The sequence below is a fragment of the Thalassophryne amazonica genome, chromosome 1 (assembly GCF_902500255.1).
Source record: "Thalassophryne amazonica chromosome 1, fThaAma1.1, whole genome shotgun sequence".
Taxonomy (NCBI): domain Eukaryota; kingdom Metazoa; phylum Chordata; class Actinopteri; order Batrachoidiformes; family Batrachoididae; genus Thalassophryne; species Thalassophryne amazonica.
In genome coordinates this window covers 66853407-66875154 of record NC_047103.1, presented here as the reverse complement: position 1 = coordinate 66875154, position 21748 = coordinate 66853407, and the positions used below count along the sequence as shown (strand labels likewise).

At 41.8% G+C, this 21748-nt stretch overlaps 1 long non-coding RNA gene across 1 annotated transcript; it reads right to left on the bottom strand.

The window, feature by feature from the left end:
* Window positions 1-216: 216 nt before the first annotated feature.
* LOC117511555 lies at window positions 217-21434 on the bottom strand. The gene is made up of 3 exons (XR_004560962.1): window positions 21425-21434; window positions 14375-14379; window positions 217-392 (listed from the first exon to the last, which is right to left on the bottom strand). It is a non-coding gene; the product is annotated as an uncharacterized LOC117511555 (long non-coding RNA).
* Window positions 21435-21748: the final 314 nt, after the last annotated feature.

Sequence of the window (21748 nt, the reverse complement as noted above, 5' to 3'; positions counted from 1 at the left end):
CACCAGTTATGTTTGATATATTGTGATAATGCAATAAATAAGATATTCTATACGAGGGGAAAATCTTAGCTCTCCATGGCAGCTGAGATTTTAGTTAAATATGACATTTATATACTTGTCACAAAGAGCTGCTAATATTATTAAGATATTATTAAGAGTTGTTCATACACATTTTCTAATTCTTATTCTCGTACATGCAGGAAAAATAGACCAGGAAAGAATAAATTAGGCATTTTATTTTGAAGAATTTTCTCTTTGTCAACTGATAATACAGTAAATAAGCATGTATAACAAACTTTAAATGAAAACTTTATCAGTTCAATGTCATGCTAGAATTGTCAGTTCTCTAACTTCAAAACCAAATGAACATTTCACAACTGACATTAGTTCCTCTCTTCTCCTGTCTTCCTCTCCTTACCTCTGCTCCTTCTCACTTCTCTCTCTTGTCTTCCTCTCTTCTCATCTGCTCTTCCTCTCCTGTCTTCATCTCCTCACCTCTGCTGTCTTCCTCTCTTCTCTTCTTATCTGCTCATCCTCTCCTCTCCTCTCCTCTCCTCTCCTCTCCTCTCCTCTCCTCTCCTCTCCTCTCCTCTCCTCTCCTCTCCTCTCCTCTCCTCTCCTCTCCTCTCCATAAAAAAGTGACAGGCATTGACAATACATTAACAAACTACCACATAAACTCTTCATATGTACTGGAATTCTGACATTCATAAATCAATTAATATTTACCATTGGTGGAGATTTTTAGATTTAAACTCCAAATGCCATGCGCCGAGCTTTCCTTGTGGCAAAATCATCTATAATGTCTTGAAAGTCCAGTTTCTTGGCAAGTTGATGCTCTATGCAGAGCATTGCCAAACCGTTCAGCCTCTCCTGGGACATGTTAGAGTGTAAGTAGTTTTTTATAGTCTTCATTTTACTGAAGGCCCGCTCACCTCCAGCCACAGTCACAGGCAGAGACAGGAAAATGCGCAGCAGGACACACAGGTCTCCATAAATGCTCTGTAGTCCCATTGTGTATATGGCATTAAGGAGATCCAGAGGTCCAAGATTGTCATTAAAAGTTGCACTATATATTTTCTTTATGTGCTGAATTTGGTCTTCAAGGGAGTCTGTGAGGTCATTCTTGTATTTCCCACAGAGCTTTGAGCATGATGCACTGATGCTGTCCTTTGGCATATCCCTGAATTTCCACAGGACACAGAACTCATCACATATCTGCTGCATTGATGAGAACCGTACATGTAGTTCAGAGATTATGCTGTCCATTGCAACATGAAACACTCTGTCTCTGAACAGGGTCTCTGGACTTTGCTCCTCTGTCCCTTGCTTTTCTGACTCATCAAAGAAATGCTTCCTCTTTGTCTCATTTCTAACTGGCATTTGATGCCCATGGACATGGCAACAGCAGTTGCCTCTGTCAGCAAACTGTCCCATGATGCACGTATGCAGACAATCTCCTGCTCCAGTTCTTTTATATTGGCAGCTTGTACATCAAGTGAGATGGCAGAGGACTGGCTGGTAAGGTTTCTGTCCTCAATGCATTGTAACACCTTGACCCAAAACGTGAGGAACAAAACTGCATTGAAGGACTGAAAGTAGGTCTTTAGGCCCTGTGCTTCAGCTTTGGCTTCACTGGTGAGGTTACCTGTAGTCATGAGGGTGTCTAATGCCTGGATCACACTGGGTAAGTGTTTTGCCACTGGGCGCACTGCCTCTATCTGCGCACTCCATCGTGTGTCAGACAAGCTGTGCAGAGAACGACCCAAAACACTTTGTAAGATTTCCCATCGGTGAGGGCTGCCACTGAAGACTTTGTATAGCTGATTTATGAAGCCAAAGAATATGTCAATTTCTGGGCAGGCTCGGGCTGCATGGACACCAACTAAGTTTAACGTGTGAGATGCACACGGTGAGTATGTAGCCAAGGGATTTTTACTCAGTATGCGAGCTTGCACTCCGTTTGCTTTTCCTGCCATGTTGGCTCCATTATCATAGTACTGGCCCCTGCAGTCAGCTATATCTATCCCATGTTCACTTAGTGATTGTTCCACCATTATAGCGATTTCCTCTCCTGTTTTTTTTTTTTTTTTTGAAAAATCCTTAAATTCAAGGAAACATTCATTTATTTCCCACCTGCTGTCAGGGGAGGTTTGACTGACATACCTCAGCAACATTACATTTTGCTCCAAGTGTGATGCATCAGGGGTTGCATCACACATAATGGAAAAGAAGGTTGTTTCTTGCCTTTCTCTCAAAATAGTGTTTAGGACCTGCTGAGCACAAAGTTCAACAAATTCATTCTGACTTTTAGGTGAAAGGTAATGCGCTTGCACTCTCTTTCCCTTTTCCCTGGTCATTTAGGATAGTGTCATATCTTGCCAGCAGCTCAATTATACCAAGAAAATTTCCGTTGTCTGGTTGATCCAGTGTACTTGTACTGCCCCTGAATGGCAGATTCCTGGAGGCTAAGTAGAGTGCCACATCCAGTAGCCGCTTGAGTAGTGCTTTGTTTTTATGTTTTTTTGTTGATGGCTGTCAATTCCTGAGGTCTGAAGGACAGAATGCTGTAAGTTCTTCCATTTTCAGTATCAGTTCTTGTGTGCACGGTTCCTTTCGTGTTCTGGAAATCTCTCATACAGCTTTCTATATTTTATATTGGATAATACCATACCATCTCTTGAATTTAGGGCACTTGCTGACTTTTTCTCTACTTCAAAAGAGAACAGCAAACATGGGAGGCAAAATAAGGGCTTTTTTGAGCTGCTATATGTTAACCAGTCCCTATCTATTTTTTCCCGTCCATTGTGGGATGTGGAATACATCCAATAGTTGGGAAATTCCCTGCCCTCTGCATCTGCCTGCAATTCCTTTGCTCTCTCTGAAAAAGGCGTTCATTTTGCCATCACATGTACGAGCTTCACTCTATCAGAGTCGGTCATTGTAGTTGGCCATAATGCAGGATCGCTGAAATTTTGTGCCTGATAATCAGTCTCTGATTCCTGCTCAGTGGACAGCTCCTGCTCTCTCTCTTTCTCTCTCTCTTCTCCGTCTGCGGGAGCCTCACTCTGCCCACCGTGACACAACCCGCCTCTCTCTTCTCCGTCACCCGTACCCTGACTCCTCACACCTGCCTGCTGCTCGCTCTCCCTCCTCTGTGTTTCTGTCAAAGATAACGTGTTTTGTCAGGCTCTGTACAAGCTAAGCTAATGGCCGTTAACATTAGAGCTGGTCACTTAGGCTGCGTTACAAGTTTGGCTGCACTTCTTACATTGCTCTATTCCACTCGTCCCAGCATCACTGTCGGCACATTTTTAAAAATATTTGTTTAGAGCATTTCTCAACCCTTTGTTTTCCTCTTCTCTTTTTCTCTTTTCTTTCCTTTTGTGGGCACCGGACTTAAGTTTACCAGACATACTGATTGCAGACCTGCGCACCTTCTCAGCACCAAATTAAAAACAACATCAAAGGCTGATCCAGGCCAAACCATTTTTGTGTTTGGGGTGGGAGGGTTCATGATCACTATTTCTCAAGGACAACTAGGAGAATACAAATAAAAAACTGTAATGTGATAATAATAGTTTTCCACAAATAGGACTATTCTGACAATTTTTTTAAATCCACAATTTAATGAGGGCCCAGTTGTGGGCCCCCCTCTCCCTGGGCCCGGGACAGCAGACCCCTTTGTCCCCCCCTATCGGCGGGCCTGCCCTGGATACCTTTCCTGACACAACTCCAGTTGTACATGGAGGAACATGGTTGTAGATGCTGGCATTCCTAAGTGGCTCCGCAGCCAAGGACTAATCCCAGACAGCAAATGGATCCGGGCCGGATGTAGTCCAACATCTGGTACCATTCCTGAAAACGGATCCGGTCCAGACAATTTTTGCACCCTGGCCCAGATCTGGCATGGCTCCACTTTACAGTTCTGGAACAGACCCGGACCAGATCTTAACCAGATCTGCAAAGACCAACCATTTACAGCCCATATCTGGCATGGATCTGGGACAATTTTATCTGCACTCGACAGCAACTATTCATTAGCGGTTATAAACTCAGGGCTGTGAAAACTCAGCGAATCCGCTGGATGTGTGGATTTCATCATGGGGGCGGGGGTGTTAGTGTGTATTCTGTAATCATGATCATCACTGAGGTTTTTTAAATGCTTATCGCAAAGCATTTTTTTTTCTTTACGACAAGCAAGTTTTACGAGGTTAAGTTCCATGGATTCAAGGAAACTGATTTGTATCTGTAACACATAGATCATTGTCCACAGACTTATAAAACTTGCTTGTCGTAAAGAAAAAAAAAACAAAACGCTTTGCGATAAGCATTTAAAAAACCTCAGTGACGATCATGATTACAGTGTACACACTAACATAAGGAAGTAGTTATTTCATTTTTGGTATTAACTGATAATTATTCAGTTTATTTTGTGACTGATGTGGCTGATGATGTGAAGCAGTGACTCATGATGGATTTAACTGATCATGTGTGTTGAAAGCAGCAACCATGCTGAAGTGTTGTGAGATGTTAGCAAGACCAAACAATCATGGTGGCAAAGACATACATAACAGAAAGAAATTGGCCTGCACTTGACAGTGGCACAAAATTTCAACTCAAAAATGCCTAGTTGGGAAGATGATTATAATCCACGTTTTGGCAGAGTTTGGCATCAATCTGACCCATTTCAGCGGAACTGCTGATGTAATAACAGCATGGAGGCAACAACCATCCACACAACACAAATTATCAGACAGACAGTGACTCCCATGCAGAAAATGACGTGTCAGATGTCAAAAATGTTCAATTTATTACAAAAAGATTCAGACAGTTGAAAACACAGTCTTTCACACAGACTGTGTCAAAGGCATGGGTCGTTACTAGGAGGCAATCAGCTTGGCTAAGGTGTCAGAGCACTAATGTACAAAAAAGAAAAGAAAAACTAGCGAAAGTCCAAAGAAGACAGGAAATCGATGAAACATGGTGAGGTTAAAAGAAAAACAAAACATAAAACACTGCACATGAGTGATAACTATGAGCACCCGAATCGAGTCTACAATGACCATCTGGTTATGAATGGAGACAAAGTGCCTTCTAAGTAGTGTAAAGTGGAATGCAGTGGGAGACTGACACCAGTGTGGTCAGTGTGGAAAACTGTAAGTACCAGGTACCATTAATGCCGTGAAGGAGCAGGAGGGGTTTAGAAAAGGAGAGGGAGTGTGAAGGAAAAAAGAAAAGCTTAAAAAAAAATGAAAATAACTCAAAAGGGGGAGAGGAAACAAACAAAAGATGAAAACACACATACACTGTAAACCCCAAGTGTTCAAATTAATTAAAAAGATTTAAAAACATTCTATTTACTTAAATATTTCAAGTTTGTGTAATATGGCCTTGCTTTGTCAATAAATTAAACTCAGAATTTTTGATTGACTTGAACTAATTGTATATTAAGTAAGCAAAACTTCAAAGCATAACTTTGTACATCAATCATTTCCACATAAATTCGGCATTATTTCATCATAAAAGACGGAGGAAGCGATCAGAGCGCTGCGACTGCACAAGCTGCTAGCTGATGCATTCACTGCGCGTCGGTCATTTCAAAGCGTCACAGAATAACGCCTCATTTATGCTTAAAACTGACTTTAGAATGATTTAAGAGGTTTTACTTTGTCATCTGATTGTTAATAATCCCTTTAATCCATTTGATCACTTTGGGTGAAGAGACTCTCTCAGCGGCTGAGCTCCGAAATGATTCATGCACAGTGGAGTCAGGGCAGGCCAACTTTCGGAGCGGACCGTTTGGTCTGTGACACCAGTTCAAACCCCACCTCTGCCAGATTTCTCCATGTAATGTGGAGTTGCATCAAGAAGGGCATGTGGTGTAAAAGTTGTGCCAGCTCAACATGCAGATACACCTCAGATCTGCTGTGATGACCCCAAGTGAAAAACAAAGGAGCAGCTGAAGGGACTTAATGAACAATTTAATTTAATTTTAATCATGAGGTACAAGTAGGATGTAATCTAAACATTCATGTTCTGGGAACAATTGACTTTTAAGTTTCTGACCTCAAAGATTTTGTGGCAATTATTGCCTCAATATTTCTGAGTTCTGCTAACTTGTTCGGGTTTACAGTGTATGAATGAATCGTGGTTGAGGAGCAAGGAGTGAAAAGAATCTCACCCACTAACCATTTTCTCCAGAGGCATGGATCAGAGTGGAGGAGAGGAGGAAGACCACTAAGCTGTGCCAGGAGAGAAGAAACGCATGTCAGAAAATGCCCTCTCACCCTGCGTGTGTGCATGGGAAATGCAATATGACAGTGAGGAAGGAAGGATGTTCCTAGTAGCTTGACTAGAGGGGAGAGAGAGACACGTCTGATGTTCAAACCCCACTGGAGCCACAAAGATATGTCGGTCAGTTGCAAACTGAAAAAAAGACAAATTATGTAGCAATGTGCATATTTAAGTCATATTATGGTTGCACGGTTTTATTTTATTTTGCTACCTGGTAGAGCAGACTTCATTGTCATCGGCCTGAACCAGTGAATATCTGGAAAACATGAGCAGAATGTTTCTGAATGCTTTCTGAGACTAGTCAATCAATCAATCAATCAATTTTATTTATATAGCGCCAAATCACAACAAACAGTTGCCCCAAGGCGCTTTATATTGTAAGGCAAGGCCATACAATAATTACGTAAAAACCCCAACGGTCAAAACGACCCCCTGTGAGCAAGCACTTGGCGACAGTGGGAAGGAAAAACTCCCTTTTAACAGGAAGAAACCTCCAGCAGAACCAGGCTCAGGGAGGGGCAGTCTTCTGCTGGGACTGGTTGGGGCTGAGGGAGAGAACCACGAAAAAGACATGCAGTGGAGGGGAGCAGAGATCAATCACTAATGATTAAATGCAGAGTGGTGCATACAGAGCAAAAAGAGAAAGAAACACTCAGTGCATCATGGGAACCCCCCAGCAGTCTAAGTCTATAGCAGCATAACTAAGGGATGGTTCAGGGTCACCTGATCCAGCCCTAACTATACGCTTTAGCAAAAAGGAAAGTTTTAAGCCTAATCTTAAAAGTAGAGAGGGTGTCTGTCTCCCTGATCCGAATTGGGAGCTGGTTCCACAGGAGAGGAGCCTGAAAGCTGAAGGCTCTGCCTCCCATTCTACTCTTACAAACCCTAGGAACTACAAGTAAGCCTGCAGTCTGAGAGCGAAGTGCTCTATTGGGGTGATATGGTACTATGAGGTCCCTAAGATAAGATGGGACCTGATTATTCAAAACCTTATAAGTAAGAAGAAGAATTTTAAATTCTATTCTAGAATTAACAGGAAGCCAATGAAGAGAGGCCAATATGGGTGAGATATGCTCACTCCTTCTAGTCCCCGTTAGTACTCTAGCTGCAGCATTTTGAATTAACTGAAGGCTTTTCAGGGAACTTTTAGGACAACCTGATAATAATGAATTACAGTAGTGCAGCCTAGAGGAAATAAATGCATGAATTAGTTTTTCAGCATCACTCTGAGACAAGACCTTTCTAATTTTAGAGATATTGCGTAAATGCAAAAAAGCAGTCCTACATATTTGTCACTGTCAAATATTTGTCATTGTGACTAGCCACTAGTTACTAGTCTGTGAAATCTCCACCATGGGAGCAGATTTCACTGCCTGTCTCAGATCCACTCTATTCCTTTAATAATAACACTGGGACTGAGTATAGCACAATGAATGTTTTCAGCTACAGCCCCTTTCACACCGGGGCTGCTCCCAGTTGCTTCCTGTTGCGTCATGACAACACAGGAATATGCATCCGGTGCGCGCAGCAGGGGGCAGAGAGGAGGTGAGAACGCAGCCTGCAGGTTCTCTGCACAGAGAAATCAAAGTGCACAGTTTGGCTGCAGCCAGACTGTGCACTCTGACTTCTCTTCTAGTTTATATTTGTTCTTGTGCTGAGCTGCAGGTCTGCGCTCTGAGTTCTGTTATAGTTTATCTTTCCTCCTTTGACTGCAAGATGCGCACGCGTGCGAACGAACCGTCCGTGAGCAAATGTGGAGATGTCTGGATTTCTACTTGATGTTGACATGTCCTGTCTCTGGCAATCAGTCTGTGAGCAGGACTTAGTTCCTTGTTCTCCCCTCAAACTCTCATCACAGTATTAAAAAAGGACAAAAAAGGACATAACTGCCTGCAGCCAGACAGTTTTTTTTTTTAATTGTTCACATGTGCGCTCGAACGAACCGTCCGTGAGTAAATGTGGAGATGTCTGAAGTTATAGTTGATGTGGACATGTCCTGTCTCTGGCAATCAGTCTGTGAGCAGGACTTATGTCCTTTTTTGTCCTTTTTTTTAACACAGTGATGAGAGAGTTTGAGGGGAGAACAAGGAACTATCTGCCTGCAGCCAGACAGTTTTTTTCTTTCTTTTAATTGTTCACATGTGCACGCATCAACTGATCGTCCGTGAGTGGACTGGAGATGTCTGGACTTTTTACTGGATGTCTATGGCAATCAGTCTGTGAGCAGGACTTTTATGGATTTTATTTAAACACATTTATGAGAGAAGAAGCTACTGCTGCCTCACAGTGCCTCTCTTCACCAGACAGCTCCACACAGAAAAAGAGCTGCAGCTTCGGGAACAATGGAACACAACAGGAATCATAAATTGGTGTCGGGTAACGTTGTCTTCTGAGTGTATGGCTTCTAGTCATGCTGAGTACCACCCTGTTGCTCTGACTTGCACTGAAACCACTTAATTCTGCATCGAGCAGAGGACACAAAAAAATTAAACGTGTAATTTTTGTTTGCCCCCCTCGTGCTGTTGTGGCACCGAGCTGCATCGTCTCGGCACTAGGTTGCTTCCACGCAGTGTCGTCATAACAAAGCACGACGCAACTGGGAGCAGCCCCAGTATGAAAGGGGCTTGAGACAAACCAGTAATTCAGTGAATTAGTATGAAAATTTAATGAACTACAGAATGTTTTATCCTATTGATATGTAGCCTGCTCTATTCTAAACATGATTTTTTCAGAACTCCTCATATTAGCATATTTTGTAAAAATGCAGTAAACATATATGCAGTATGACATACGTACAAGTCATGTTTTCAGAGTAGTTCCTATTGTGTGACTGCACAGCTGCACAGTGTGCTTGTCTTCCAAGCAAAATATACTTTGATCAAGGCTGGCAAAGCCCATTTACTTTATTCTGCTGGTGTTGTGTTAGAAAAACCAGAATGACATGTGACTCTCATGCCAAACCCCATTGGTGGCCCTAAGTAAAATGGGAGCAGCGCAACAAAACCTCATTGGTTCAATTAACAAGTGCATTTAAATTCTATGGAAATAATTAGCATGAAAGCAGATGGATAATGTTGATTTGCAAAAAAATAATAAATAAATAAATTAAAAAAAAGCTGTTGGATATACTGAATTAAAATGCAATTTTTGTAAATTACAACAGCTTTATACTGTAAAATTTAGAGGTTCTTCTGGAAAGGTATGTATTTTTACACTTCTTACAGAATTATTCTGACAACCATATCTTCTTGTTTTTACCTTAAAAACAACAGATTTTGTTTTACACTGTGGGAATTTGGGGAGGTTCAAGGAGGTCTATGTCATTCTTGATTTATCCATGATGACAGTACAGTGTCTATATTCTATTCTTCATGTTTTCAGACATGGTACTTTGGCATTGTCAGGAGAGCAGTTGGAGTAATAATAAGACGTGATAACTGTTTCTGCAAAGAATTTGTTAATGGTTTTTTTGCAGTGATTCTTGATGATCTTGAAGCTCTGTCAACTGGTATAACTTCCGCCTCACTGATTCATTGTTTGATGCTATATGACAACACGTGGTACATGGGTTTACAAAACCTTTTGTTGCTCTTGTGTATTGCCATATCTAAGCAGTGTCTGATCACTAATTTTGTTCAAAGGTTTTGAAGAAAGGGCTGTGATTTTCCAATATATGATACTGTATGTCTATTAATGCATGCAGTAAGATGTGAAATTCATCCCTAATATCTGTTTAGGGTCAACTAGTGGCGAAAACAAAGCTTTCCCCTTCACAGCCACACACTCTTTAACAAAGGGGGAAACCAGATGTTACAACACTTAAACGAACACTGAACCTTTCCATGCCAAACTCTAATTTGCAGTTTACAGGATGACTTCATCTTGGAGATGTGACATATAACAAAACTGAAAACATTCAAAAGATCTTAACTTCTGGCTATGCACTCAGCTTTTAGTACATCACTGAGGTTTTGATGCATGCAGACCACCAGGGCAGAAATAATTCTTAGCAATGGCAGTTCTCCAGTTGAATTTAGCTTTCACCATTAGCTCATTTCATTGCTGCTAAATTGTTATTTTGACATTTGTACTGTGGTCTGAAGGTACAAACAGAAGACAGTTATAGACTTTTCAGGAGAGAGACAGCACAAAGCATGAAGAAAACAGTTGACAGCCTTTGCTTTCCTCTTCAAACACTTAGATCAGGATGTCAGGTCAAGTCAGGTACAGGAACTCGGACATGCATTGTCTCTTCCATCACACTACAGAACTACTTTGGGTCCTGTATCGAATCCACCCAGGAAGATAACCGATCCATTTCCCCCTCTTGAAGGTATACCTGTAGCCAGGTTAAGTGTGGGCATTCCCTTGACGTTCTCCAGCGACTGGGGTTCTCAACATTGAGGCACGTGCAGCATTTTGAACCAATTGGAGAGCCCTAATGCTAGACTGCGGTAAACCAGAAAATAGAACATTGCAGTAGTCCAATCTAGAAGAGATGAATGCATTGATCAGGGTCTCAGCATCAGGCATAGACAGGATGGGATGAATCTTCACTATATTTTGCAGGTGGAAAAAGCAGTCTTCGTAATATTTCTAATGTGGAGGTCAAAGGACAATGTAGGATCAAAAATTACCCCAAGGTTCCTCACTTTGTCAGTGTGATGTATGACACACAACCAGCATGACCAGCTAACGCTGATCAAATTGATGCTGGCATGAGCCTAGGCTAAGCGTTAACTGGTCAATTTGATGCCGATGTCTCACTGGACCAAGAACCATCATTTCACTCTTATCAGAGTGTAAAAGTAGGACGTTGCTAGACATCCAACTTCTCACTGATGCAAGGACTCTCTTTTTATGTGATTTTATGTGAACGCGATTACCAGCAGTTATCGGCATGTATAACTGAGTATCATCAGCATAGCAGTGAAAGGTAATCCCAAAATGCCGCAATATGTGCCCATGGGGCGCTATATAAAGTGAGAATAGCAGGGGGCCTAAGACGGACCCCTGTGGAACCCCAAATTTCATGTCACTAAGGTTAGAGGTAGTGTTACTGTACAAAACACAGTGAGAACGACTGGTCAAGTATGACGTCAGCCATGCAAGGGCACTCCCAGTAATCCCAAAATGATTTTCCAGCCTATCAAGTAGAATATGATGATCCACGGTATCAAATGCAGCACTGAGATCTAACAGCACCAGAACTGTAGTGGTGTCTGAATCCATTGTAAACAGAAGATCATTCACCACTTTAGTGAGAGCCGTCTCTGTGGAATGATATTTTCTAAAAGGAGACTGCAGTGGCTCAAAGAGATTATTCTCAGTAAGATAGTCCATGAGCTGCCGTGACACCACTTTTTTTCCAGAATTTTAGTGCAAAATGATAGATTTGATATCGGCCGAAAGTTTTTCAATATACTAGGGTCAAGATTAGGTTTCTTAAGTAATTGTTTAATCACTGCAGATTTGAAACATTTAGGAACAGATCCAGAAGTTAAAGAAAGATTAATAATTTCCAGTACAGTCGGCCCAAGAGTGGGCCACAGGTCCTTAAACAGTTTTGTTGGTATAGGATCAAATGAACAGGTTGTGCTTTTTGTTGACATTACGAGTTTCATCAGCATGCCTAGTGAGATACTATCAAATTCTTTAAATCTAGGTAATACCTCAGTAATGGCGCCCACCTCAATAGCAGGGCCTAGTGGTGGGGTTAGGGCATGCTGGGATATGTTTAACCTAATGTCTTCAATTTTATTCTCAAAGTAATCCAGGAAATCTTGTGCTGTAAAAGGAAAGCAAACTACAGGTGGTTGTCCATGAATAAGTGTTGCCACCGTGTCGAACAAGAACTTTGAGTTATTCTTGTTTTTGTTGATCAAATCAGAGTAATAGGTCTGCTTTGTAGCCAGTAATGTATGCTTATAGTCTAAGATAGCATCACCCACCCAAGGTGGAAAACGTCTAATTTTGAACGAAGCCATTTCCGTTCTAGACCTCTTGCCTTATGTTTGAGGTCACGCAGGTAATCATTGAACCAAGGTGACTGTGTTTTGAGGGAGAGTGGTTTTAACACAGGTCAATCATGTAGAGTGTAGTTTTGAGCACTGAGTTTAAACTATCCACAAGACTGTCTACTGATTGTGTATTTGCTAAGTGTGGGGCTAAGACATCAGGCAGTTTAGCTTCAAATTCAGTCTTAGTTGAGGAGTTGATGCATTGCCATAGTGATATATAAGTTTTCTTGTTCCACTAAACACGGCAGCGAAACTGGAAACGTAATAATTGAGTATATGGGCCAGGAGGCCTATATACGTACAGTGACAATACGGCTGGTTTTTATTCTTCTGACCTTGACAATGTGTAATATCCTGAGCAGAGCGGAGAATCAGATGCTCAAATGAGTTATATTTGTGATCCCCAACAGCTAATAAGCTAAATCTAGATCTATAAATAAGAGCAACACCTCCCCCCTTGGTTTGCATTACGAGGGACGTGACTAAATGTATATGCTGATGGGCAGGTCTCATTTGAGGGGAGGACAGCTGTAAGTTTACGCCAGGTTTCACATAGCCCAATCATATCTAAGTGATGATCAATAATTAGATCATTGATCAACAATGATTTTGAGGATAGTGATCTTATGTTAATGAGACCTAGACTAAGGACCTCAGTGGGGTTGGCAGTTGAACTGTTTGGGTTTAGGGGTGGTTCCAGAGTAGCATATATATGAGGTCTGTTAGAAAAGTATCCGACCTTTTTATTTTTTGCAAAAACCTGGAGGATTTGAATCACGTGTGCTTGCATGAGCCAACCTTGAACCTTCCTGTGCATGCGTGAATTTTTTCACGCCTGTCGATTGCGTCATTTGCTGGCAAGCAGCCTTTGTGTGAGGGCGTGTGTTGTGCTCTCGACAGATTTTCATTGCAAGGAAAATGCCGGAACAACTGGAGCAGCGCTACTGCATCAAATTTTGCCAGAAACTGGGCGACAGCCAGGTGGAAACCATTCGGAAGATTCAGACAACTTTCGGTGGCTTTTCAGTCGTGTGACTGTCCGAAAATTGTGGAAGAGGTGGGTATCATTTTTCGGAGTCCAGCATGTCCTGTGAGACTTCAACATGGAGGTGCTTTTGCTCCGCCATTAGCAGCTTTGGCACGAATTTCGCCGCCACTCTTTTCATGGCCAAATCTTCTGTCACAGTGGAATGTGCCAAAAAAGTGCTGGTGTCCACCTCTTCCACAATTTCTTGGATAGTCACACAACAGTCCCGCATCACCACAGCATTCACTTTGGAAATGACCTGGTCATTTCAGCGTGTTGATGGCCGCCCGGAACGTGGCTCGTTCTCCGCCGTCGTGCGGACGTCTTTAAACCAGTTGTACCGCTCCTTAATCTGTGCGATGCCCATAGGATCGTCACCGAAAGCCGTCTGAATCTTCCAAATGGTTTCCACCTGGCTGTCACCCGGTTTCTGGCAAAATTTGATGCAGTAGTGCTGCTGCAGTTGTTCCACCATTTTCCTTACAATGAAAATCCGTCGAGAGCACTACACATGACCTCACACAAATGCTACTTGCCAGCAAATGACGCAATCGACAGATGTGAAAAAATTCATGCATGCGCACGAAGGTTCAAGGTTGGCTCATGCAAGCACACATGATTCAAATCCATCAGGTTTTTGCAAAAAATAAAAAGGTCGGATACTTTTCTAACAGACCTCGTACCATCCCATGAGACATTCCACGCGCGTTGTAGGTAGCAGACACGAAATCTTTGCTATTACTGGAACAACCATTGGGCCATCCTCAATTTCAACATCATCCAATGTTGTAATGGGGATTAAGTTTGCAAAGCATATCCCTCTATGATTTTTATGGACACGTCTAATGAAGCAGGCCATAGTCTCAACTTGTTGAATTTCCCTCCCTGGCAGATAAACTGCACTATCACCATAGTGGATTTTCTGCTAATTTCCCCACTAAGCTAATGGATTCCACATCCACATTTGTCATAAGCCTTGCAGGGTCTCTAATCACCTGCTCCGTGGCCTGCTGTAAATTCCTAATGTTACCCTCCCTGTATTGCTCTATCTATGTTCACAGACAAGATGGTGGCACCTATCCCAGTAGGGTGGAGGCTGTCCGGCATCAGCAAGCCACGGCGGCCCAAGAATGAAGGCCAGTTATCAATAAAGCTAAAGTTTTGTTGTCTACAAAATTGCGCCAGCCACCTATTTAACGATGCCAGCCTGCTAAACGCTTCATCATTACCCGGGGAGGGGAGGGGAAAAAAGATCCTGGTTAATTTGCATGTCTCACAACCACACAGTAAGACAGGAAGCTTTAGGACACTAATAACCTTCATTCTACTGCAACATCGCTGTCCAGTGACCTTTTAACTACAACCCCAATTCCAATGAACTTGGGATGTTGTGTAAAATGTAAATAAAACCACAATACAATGATATGCAAATCCTCTTCAACCAATATTCGATTGAATACACCACAAAGACAAGATATTTAATGTTCAAACTGATAGACTTTTTTTGTTTTTGTGCAAATATTTGCTCATTTTGAAATGGATGGCTGCAGCACATTTCAAAAAAGCTGGGATAGGGCAACAAAAGACTGGGAATGTTGATAAATGCTCAAAGAACACCTGTTTAAAACATTCCACAGGTGAACAGGTTAATTGGAAACAGGTGAGTGTCATGATTAGGTATAAAAGGAGCATCCCCAAAAGGCTCAGCTGTTCACAAGAAAAGATGGGGCAAGGATCACCATTTTGTTAACAACTGCATGAAGAAATAGTCCAACAGTTTAAGAACAATGTTTCTCAATGTTCAACTGCAAGGAATTTAGGGATTCCATCATCTACAGTCCATAATATAATCAGAAGACTTAGAGAATCTGGAGAACTTTCTACATGTAAGCAGCAAGGCTGAAAACAAATATTGAATGCCTGTGACCTTCAATCCCTCAGGCAGCACTGCATTAAAAAACAATATAATTGTGTAAAGGATCTTACCACGTGGGCTCAGGAACACTTCAGAAAAACATTGTCAGTTAACAGTTCGTCGCTACATCTACAAGTGCAAGTTAAAACTCTACCATGCAAAGCGAAAGCCATACACCAGCAACATCCCAAAACGCCGCTGCCTTCTCTGGGCCTGAGCTCATTTGAAATGGACAGACGCAAAGTGGAAAAGTGTGCTGTGGTCTGATGAGTCCACATTTCAAATTGTTTTTGGAAATCATGGACATCATGAGGAAAAAAAAAGACGAAAAAGACCATCCAGACTGTTACCAGTGCAAAGTTCAAAAGCCAGCATTTGTGATGGTATGGGGGTGTGTTCGTGCCCATGGCATGAACATCTTACACATCTGTGATGGCACCATCAATGCTGAAAGGTACATCCAGGTTTTGGAGCAACACATGCTGCCATCCAAGGAATGTCATATTCCGGGACGTCCCTGCTTATGTCAGCAAGACAATGCCAAGCCACATTCTGCACGTGTTACAATAGCGTGGCTTCATAGTAAAAGAGTGCGGGTACTAGACTGGCCTGCCTGCAGTCCAGACCTGTTGCCCATTGAAAATGTGCGGCACATTATGAATCGCAAAATACGACAGAGACCCCGGACTGTTGAACAACTGAAGTCGTACATCAAGCAAGAATGGGAAAAAATTCCACCTACAAACCTTCAACAATTAGTGTCCTCAGTTTCCAAATGTTTACTGAGTGTTGTTAGAAGGAAAGGTGATGTAACACAGTGGTAAACTTACCACTGTCCCAGCTTTTTTGAAACGTGTTACAGGCATCCATTTCAAATTTTGCACAAAAGCAATAAAATGTATCAGTTTGAACATTAAATATCTTGTCTTTGTGGTGTATTCAATTGAATATAGGTTGAAGAGGATTTGCAAATCATTGTATTTTGTTTTTAATTTACATTGTACACAACGTCCCAACTTCATTGGAATTGGAGTTGTACATTATTCATTTTTCCCCATTCCCCATTCCCCATAATGACAATGTGAAAATGTTTTTTTTTAGATTTATGCAAATTCAATATGTATATGTCGTGGACATGAACGAGCGAAGCTCTTCAGCATCTCACCATGGAGGCTTCGCGCGTCACGATGGATTTGCTACTGGAGCGAGACAAAACCACCTCCGTTTTGGTCTCACAGGACGGCTTTGAGATGGCGTTCAGACAGCTGTCGGTGGTTTTTCCATCGAGTGATTATCCGAGAAATTGTGGATGTGCCTGGGCATGCCAGAACATGTCCCATGAGGCTTCATCATGGCGTTGCTTTGCGCCATGCGGCACCGCCGCGACGTGCAAAGCCTCCGCTCCTCTTTCCATGACAAAAACTCCTGTAACAGTGGAATGTGCCGTTCATTTCCAAACTGGATGCTCTGTTTTATCCGGGACGTCGTCTGACTAGCACAGGAATTGTGAAAAGACATTCATTGGAATTGGAGTTGTACATTAGCTCTTGCCAGGTGTCATTCAGTCACAAAGGCAGAAGACCCACAGACATGAATGTCACTGCCAAGATAAGTGAGTGTCTCTTCAATGTGGACACTTTTATTGTGTACAGATGTACTTGTGATGGCTGAGTCCAAGACACAGAAGATTCCTCACTAAACGGCTCAACTGCTACAATCAGGGTATCCACTGTTTCTACAAAGATCTCAGCATCATCTGAAAAATCAAGGTCAGTAAACGTTTTCTTACCAACAAAGGCACTGAAACTGTTGGTTTCCACAAGTGCTGAAGAGTGTATGAGCCATAACACACCCCTGACGAATACCTGTATTAACAGGGGGAGTGACAGAGATTCTGCCCCAACTCTGCATACAACTCACAGTACATGTGTATTAGGCTGCCTATGATGTCCTTCAGCTTCTTGAGGATCCCATAAATTCTCAGGATGCTATAGAGCAACCTGGTGATCTGAATCACAAACAACACTAAGTCAAAAGGTAGCAAATTACATTTCAATCTGTCAACTGTAATACACAAGTACATAAATAAACTGTATGCTTTTTGAACTCATCTACACCCCCCACCCCCAACCATCTGATAAAATTGAGGACAGACAAAAGTCTGTATGCTGTTTAAAGAGCGCAATATTTAGATACATCTTACAGAATGGGTTCACTCTGCATGTACTTTGTGGTGGTACACACAGTGCTCTTCATCCATTAAAATACAAAACTGAATTGAAAAAAGAATCTAAAAACTAATCAAAAGATGCAAATCTTTAATCACTCTGGTTTGTACCATATTTTTACACTGATTTCATTCTTCCTTGGGTTTGCTGGGGGGAAGCACCGATATGGGGCTGGCCATGGGCTGGTCTTATTGGGGTACAGAGCACATCTGGTAGCCAGATGACATGTTCCAGGAACAAAGCACTCAACTGCTTCAGCTCAGGAAGCTGTGGTGGATGCTACATTCATACATGACCTGCTGTGCACATTGGCTTTTTGTGAGCAGGCTTGTTTCATCTCACTGAGTCTGCCAGCTGAATAGCAATGCTCCTAGGTCCAGTACATGGTACTTGGAGGAAATGAGATGACAAAATTATTGATTTAATTGATATTTTGCCTAAAATACACCTATGAATAATAACTGTAAATGATTAAGTATAACACTTTTGCCCCCTGTGCCCTACTTTTCACTCAGATTAGCAGCAAAGTGGATTTGGACACACCATAAAAACAGTTCCACTGTGTGCTTCAGACCATATGCTCGAGATCATGAAGATGGGACCCAGACAGTGCTTTGGTCTTCCTGAACAGAAGCAACCGTTCAGCCAAGGTAAATCAGCTTTTAAAACAACAAAGTGCATCTAAGGTACAGTGGACCTGGAAAATATTCACAGCACTTCACTTTTTTCACATTTTATCTTACAGCCTTATACCAAAATTGAGTGAATTTATTTTTTCCCCTCAAAATTCTACTCACAACCCCTCATAATGACAACATGAAAAAAGTTTTTTTTTCAAATTTATTAAAAATAAAAATAACTAAGAAATCAAGCATACATAAGTATTCATACCATTTGCTCAAAAATTTGTTGATGCACCTTTCACAGCAATTACAGCCTTAATTTTTGTTGAATATGATGCCACAAGCTTGGTGCACGTATCTTTGAGCAGTTTTGCCCATTCCTCTTTGCAGCACCTCTCAAGCTCCATCAGGCTGGATAGGGAGCATAGGTGCACAGCCATTTTCAGATCTCTCCAGAGATGTTCAGTCAGATTCAGGTTTGGGCTCTGGCTGGACCACTCAAGGACTTTCACAGAGTTGTCCTGAAGCCACTCTTTTGATACCTTAGCTGTGTGCTTAGGGTCATTGTCCTGCTGAAAAATCAACCGTCTCCCCAGCCTGAGATCAAGAGTGCTCAAGAGGCCTGATTGGTGGAATGCTGCAGAGATGGTTGTCCTTCTAGAAGGTTATCCTGTCAACATGGAGGAATGCTGGAGCTCTGACAGAGTGACCATCAGGTTCTTGGTGACCTCCCTGACTAAGGTCCTTCTCCCTCGATTACTCAGTTTCGATGGGCAGCCAGCTCTATGAAGAGTCCTGATGGATCCAAACTTGTTCCATTTACAGACGATGGAGGCCATTGTGCTCATTGGGACCTTCAAAGCAGCGGAAATGTTTCTGGACCCTTCCCCAGATTTGTGCCTCGAGACAATCCTGTCTCAGAGGTCTATAGACAATTCTTTTGACTTCATGTTTATTTTGTGCTCTGACATACACTGTCAACTGTGGGACCTTATATGTAGACAGGTTTGTGCCTTTGTAAATCTTGTCCAATCAACTGAATTTACTCCATGTGGATTCCAATTAAGCTGTAGAAACATCTCAAGGATGATCAGTGGAAACAGGATGCACCTGAGCTCAATTTTGAGCTTCATGGCAAAGACTGTGAATACTTATGTACATGATTATTTTTTTTCTATTTTAATTGCAAAAATCTCCAAAAATGTTTTTCACATTGTCATCATGGGGTATTGTGTGTAGAATTTTGAGGGGGAAAAATGAATTTCATCCATTTTGGAATAAGGCTGTAACATATCACAATTGTGGAAATAGTTAAACACTGTGAATACTTTCTGGATGCACAGCAATTAAAACTGCGGTATGCAAGGTTTAGGGCTGTTTATGTGCAGAAACGGAATATAGCATTCCTCATTGGTGTATAATTACATGCAGCAACAAATCAACATGTTTTTATGAAGTGAAAAAGCTCTTCATATATACATGGGAGCAGCCCAGTCACACAGGCTGCCATGTTGCAATGCCATGTTTTTACAGTAGTTCAGAAGTGACATGCTCACTCTTCCTTTTGCGTTTTGCAGCACGGCCTGAAGACTGAAGAAAAGAGAAGAGGAAATCAGTGCTTCTTCCCCTATACATGTTGCTAATGCAGGCAAACAGGTTTGAAAATCTTCATTTTATGAAGATTTTCATAAAATCATTTTATAAAATCATAAAATCATTTTCATACATATTACTTATCACAAGATGAGGTAAGGGAGCAGGAATTCCTGTGATGAAAGAAGTGAAAACATGAAAGGAAGCAATACTGTGACCGGCGATGGCATAACGCAATTTGCAAACTCACCCCTGGATGGCACCATGGCCTACACACTGTAGCTTTAAATTTTTCCACTTTATCACGTTTAAGTATTCCCTTTTTCACTGACAGAACCATGCCGTTCTGAGGGTGCTGGGAGGCAGTGGAAGGAAGTAGCTTTGAGTTCAGATTGCATCAGAACAATTATATGTCTAAATGAGGAAACATTCCTATCAGCTGAGATGAAAGACAGACATTTGCAGTAGCTGCACCATCTGTGGCACATGATAAATATTACAAGATATGGAAGTCTGCTGTCATTGTCATTTCTGTGAGCTGTCAAATAAAAGCAGTTAATCAAAATAAAGATCTCATCATTCACTGAGTGTAATAATTACAAATGAATTTGTCCTGACATTGATGCAAAAGAATTTCAGATGCAAGTAAAAAAAAAAAAAAAAATCTTGTACAAAAGCTGTCAGTAAAGGACTATGCTGATGCACGTTTATTATTTGAATTCATTTTGGGGTTAATTTTTCCTTCTCATTGAAAAACTATAAAATCTTCCCTGCCAACACGGGCAGATTTCAGGCAGGATTGTCCACACAGGTAATCAATTTAAGCTGTGGTCACATTCTAGCCCCACTGGAGGAACTCTGTATGCCATTTTAACGGTCTGACAACTTTGCACATCTCCACCACAGGGTCCATCCCTGAAAGGATATTTTCAGGGCCTTTTTCAGTGGTGAATATACCCATTGAGCACAATATGTATTTTCAACATTGATTTTTGGTTGAAAATTGGGAGATAGCCATCTAAATGTCTTTTCACCCACTTTTAAACCAGCAAAAATGTGGCTACATTATCAACATGTCACAAAACACAAATTTAAAGCTTTAAACAGAGTTGATACAGATTATTGTGGAAAAATTTCTCCAGATTAATTTTTCACTGGTTGGTATGTTTGACATAAAATGCTATAAATACAGAGTTGTGTCAGCTGCATGCTGTCAAAAAGAATCCAAGTTAAAGTTACATCCACTCACTCACTCATCTTCAACCACTAATTACGGGTCACCAGGGACTGGAGCCTATCCCAGCAGATACAGGGCATGAGGCAGGGCACACCCTGGACAGGACGCCAGTCTGTCACAGGGCCACATATAGACAAACACATTCACAACCGCATGCACACCTACGAACAATTTTTAAGTTACCAATCCACCTAACCTGCATGTCTGGGATGTGAGCGAAAGCCGGAGGATCCAGAGAGAACCCACACTAACACGGGGAGAACATGCAAACTCCACACAGAAAGGTCACAGGTGGGAATCAATCCCATGACCTTCTTACTGTGAGGCAACAGTGCTAACCACCAATCCACCATGCTGCCCCGTTTGCTTTTTACTGTGAAACAAATTTAAAAATTCCACGATGAACATTAATGGGTTGAAATGATCTTGTCCAAGTCCTCCCGGCTCAGCGGGGTCCAACAAAGAGAAAAGGCAGCGAGCACACACAAATCATGTGCAAAGTCATTTCATGACTGGAACATTTTTCTTTTGATTGTTTTGTCAAGACTGCAAGGACTTCAGTATTTGAATTCTGCAGATACCTAAAGGCTATTGCGTGACTACTTTGCCTTTCTTGAGGTTATTGTGCACTAACCTCAGTCCACATCCTGATGCCATGTGAGATCATATGAACAACTGACTTGAATGTAAACATTTGCCAGAAAGTGTTCTGTTGGTTGGAAGCAGTATGGTGGCTTAGTGGTAAGCACTGCTGACTCACAGTAAGAAGGTCATGGAATTGATTCCCACCTGTGGACTTTGCATGTTC